We start from the raw sequence: 4,467 nt of genomic DNA, 5'->3' as shown, positions 1-4,467 counted from the left end.
CGCCAGGCTCCGCGGACCGGAAGCACCACCCTGAAGGCCCGCCCCCAGCGGGGGGGCACGTGACGCCAGCCCTTGGGCCGTGACGTCATCACCGCGCGGGCGGGCGGACGTGACGTAGCAGTCTGGGCACCTGGCGGGAGGCGTGTTAGGGGCGGGGGTTGTCTGAGGAAAGGTAGGGGGCTTCTAAGGGAAGGGAAAGGAACCTGGGGACGGGCTTGTGACCCAGTGAGCAGCGGTAATGATGTCACTGCGGCACAGGAGTGCACGCCATGATGTCATAAGAGCCTTTTCCTCAAGGAAAAGAAATGCCTAGATTCATTTGACAAATATTTGTTGAGACCTACTGTGTGGACTAGGAATTGGGTATAAAGTTCTGAATAAAATAAAAAGGACCCCGCTTACATGGAGCTAACAGACGGGGAAGCAAACAAAAAAGTAAAATGGTTACAAATTAGGAGTGTACAAAGAAGAAAATGAATGCTGAAATAAGAGAATAATAGGAATACCTTTAGAGAGAGTAGTAGAAGATGGCCCTCTCAGAGAAGATATCTGAGGAGACCTGAAGGATGAGAAGGGCAGAACAAGCCACCATTCCTGTATGAAACCCAAGGCAGCAAGACCAGCATGTGCAAAGGCCCTGAGTCAGGACTAGCTTGGTACATTCAAGGAAGGGCAGAAAACCAGTATGGCTGAAGCATGGTGAGCAAGGACCCACGTGAGTGGCCCCTTCGCATCAACTCAGAGGAAGGTGCCTAGACGTCCAGGTGGGCCAAGCTGTGCTCTTTCAGAAACAACATGATTTTGGGTGCCATTGCTCAATCTCCCCATCTATCTAGAAGCCTCTCGAGATCCAGGAGTTCTGGGAACTGTTAACCTGCTTTGGAATCTGCCACAGTTCTAGTTGGAAGAAAGCAAAATCTGAGGTTAACTATAACAGCTTCCTAATTTTACACATAAGGAAACTGAGGCCCTGGGAGGAGGAAGTTTTTGTTTTTTTCCAGAATCGAGTAATTGGCAGCTCTCCTGGCTCCCAGACTGGCATCCGCCACGCTGGCATCTTACGACACTGACCTTGACACATAACTCAGCACTGAGCACAGTCCAGGCATTCAGTAAACGCTTGTTGGCTGACTAATGAGCTTTGTGTATGAAGATATTTCTGCTCCGCCATCCATAGAGCATAAGGTCTGAGTTTCCTGCCCATACATTAGACGGGGCTGCACTGACCTGTTCTTTCTGTCCTAGCCCCTGTGACTGAGGGCACACATTTGTAGAAAATGAGCAAAATTAGAGGAAGCATTTCATACTGTCCGTAAACAAAAGTTTTTTATCGAGTTCAAAAAAGGGCACACGGGACTTGCCTGGCGGTCCAGTGGTTAAGGCTCTGCACTTCCAATGCAGGGGGCACGGGTTCTACCCCTGGTCGGGGAACTAAGATCCCGCATGCTGTGTCGCATGGCCAAAAAAAAAGAAGAAATGGCACTCAGTTGTTTTCTTCCTTTGAGCTCCTGACACATGGTCCAAAAAGGTGGCTTTGAGGAAGAAAGACCACAATAAAGAGGAAGGGAATGTAGAAACTCAAGTTTGTGGCCAGGGTAGTCACTCAGTTTTGTTTCGTTTTTTCTTTTCGCTTCAGGAAAAGTATAAACCTGCCAAACTGTGAATAGCAGCTATATTTCCAGGAAATTCTCATCCATGAGGCTTAAGACGTTGTCCAGAAATTTCTCAAATTCCCCACAGAAGGTAAGAATAAGGTTGGAGGGCAGAGCACTCCAGAACATACAGGGATGAAGTAACTCATCCAAGGACACACACCAAGAATAAGCCCGGCTCTGGTTGGCACACCTGTATACAAGGGCCCCTAGAACGCTCAGTCCAGACCAGGTTCACAGCTCAGCCTTGCCCGGTCCTTTTATAAACCTTCTCAAACCTGCTTTCTGCCACCGACCTATTCGAGTCACACACCACTTCCTTTGTCAAATACAGCAAACCACAGAAAAATCTTGTTTTCTCCTGCTCTAAAAAATTTCTCGTGGCACTTAAAAGTGGTTGAGAGAAGAAACATAAGAAAACATTGCATTGCTGTCAAACCCGTTGATTTAAATGCATGGTGAGCTTGTACATCACCCTCCCACCCTTTTTTTCTTTTGTTAACTGATGTTGGGATTTCTCTGCAAACCTATGTCTGCCTGTAGTATTTGTCGGTTAACTAAGATTTTGCACTGGCAAATCAAGGGCAATGTATGTATGTGCCAAGGCTTCTGTCTCAACGGGAGCATTGTTACCACCTAGAAATGAGTCTCCTGTTGTACAACATGGGGAAATTGTTTGGAAAGCATACTCCAAAAAAAATACATAGACTTCACACAGTTGAAACTTAAGATCTTCTAGCCTTGAGATTAGAATTTTCTCTCTCTGATGGAAGTTAGTAGAATTATTCATAAATGTTTTCCAGTTTGAGGAGCTGGGAGAAAATATGCTGACCTGATGACAACGTATCCATAGCATATGCTATGCAGCTCTGTGTGGGCAGGAGAGGAATGACTTCCTGAGGACGCAGGTGGCACAGCCGTGCCCCTCTTAGGACACACAGCCTGATGGCACCACCATTGTCACTGTCATCTACTGACACCTAAATGCCCAACATGACCTAAGCACTACTCATCAAGAAGAAATAAAATCACTTTAGACAGAGTCCCTGCTTTGGAGAGTGAGGGAAGATATAAAAATATAGAGCAGTACCTTTTTTTAAAATTTATTTTATTTTATTTTTATTTTTGGCTGCATTGGGTCTTCAATGCTGTGCACGGGCTTTCTCTAGTTGCAGCGAGCGAGGGCTTCTCCTTGGTGGCTTTTCTTTTTGCGGAGCACGGGCTCTAGGCATGCGGGCTTCAGTAGTTGTGGCACGAGGGCTCAGTAGTTGTGGCGCACAGGCTTAGTTGCTATGTGGCATGTGGGATCCTCCCAGATCAGGACTCGAACCCCTGTCCCCTGCCTTAGCAGGCAGATTCTTAACCACTGTCCTACCAGGGAAGCCCTAGAGCAGTACCTTTTAAATGAGATTTAAAGTTGATGTTATTTTGGTGTGTTGTAAAGGTGGAGGATGCAGGAAGTTTGGTTATCTTAATTTGAAGTTTGCCTTCTTTTTGTTTTTGGATTTTTCTCTTATTTTTTGCTCCCATATGGGGTTTATTTAATCAACTATTTCAGTCACAAAAAAAAAAAAAGAAGGAGGAGAGAGAAAAATATAACAAACACTCATGTGACTCACCTGATTAAAGACTAAACATCACAGGCAAAATTGAAGCCCCTAGTATCCTTTCTCCCTTCCCAGAGGGTAGCTACTATCTTATTATTTTACCTTACATCTATATAGCCATAACCTTAATTTTACAATATACACATAATATATGTGTATATATTTACACACATGCACATATACACACACATTTGTAGAAAATGAGCAAAATTATAGGAAGCATTTCATACTATCTGTATATAAAAGTTTTTATCGAGTTCAAAAAAGGGCACACGGGACTTCCCTGGTGATCCAGTGGTTAAGACTCTGTGCTTTTTTGGATCAACAGTGAGTTTGTTTTGGGGTTGTTGTTTTTTTTCAGCCACACCTCACGGCTTGCAGCATCTTCGTTCCCCAATGAGGGATTGAACCCGAGCCCACGGCAGTGAAAGCACTGAGTCCTAACCACTGGGCCAGGGAATTCCCAACAATAAGTTTCTGAAATGTATCCCTGCCGATTCATATAGTTTGAAACATTCTTTTTTCACAACTGTATAGTGTGCCACTGTATACATGTAGGACAATTTTTGAACTCCTTTCTTCTGTTGTTGAGGGTCATAGGGTATTCACATCTTCAGGTTTACCGGATGTTGCCAAATTGCTTTCCAAAATGGTTGTGCCAGTAGTGTTTGTTTTATTGTGACCAAATATACATAAAATTTGCCATTTTAAATATTCTAAGTGTACAGTTCGGTGGCATTAAATATATTCACATTGCTGTGCGGCCATCACCACCATCCAGGTCCAGAACGGAAACTCTGTACCCATTCAGCAGTAATCCCTGTTTCCGCCTTCCTCCAGCCTCTTGTAACCATCATTCTCTTTTCTGTCTCTGAGTTTGACGACTCTAGGGACATCACATAAGTGGAGTCACACAATACTTGTCCTTTGGTGACTAACTTATTTCACATAATGTCTTCAAGATTCATCCATGACACATGTTGTAGCATGTGTCAGCATTTCATTCCTTTTAAAGGATGAATAATATTCCCAGGTATGTATAGACCACATTTGTTCATCTGTTCATCTGTCAATGAACATTTGGGCTGTTTCCACCTTTTCTGTGTGTGAATGATGCCGCTATGAACATTGGTATACAATTATCTGTTCAAGTCCCTGATTTCAGTCCTTTTGTGTATATACCCAGAAGAAGAATTACGGGATTATAT

Source organism: Delphinapterus leucas, chromosome 14 (assembly GCF_059928025.1).
Source record: "Delphinapterus leucas isolate spDelLeu-1000000601 "Yukka" chromosome 14, BTC_Dleu_Yukka2, whole genome shotgun sequence".
Lineage (NCBI taxonomy): Eukaryota > Metazoa > Chordata > Mammalia > Artiodactyla > Monodontidae > Delphinapterus > Delphinapterus leucas.
This window is presented reverse-complemented; position numbering follows the sequence as displayed.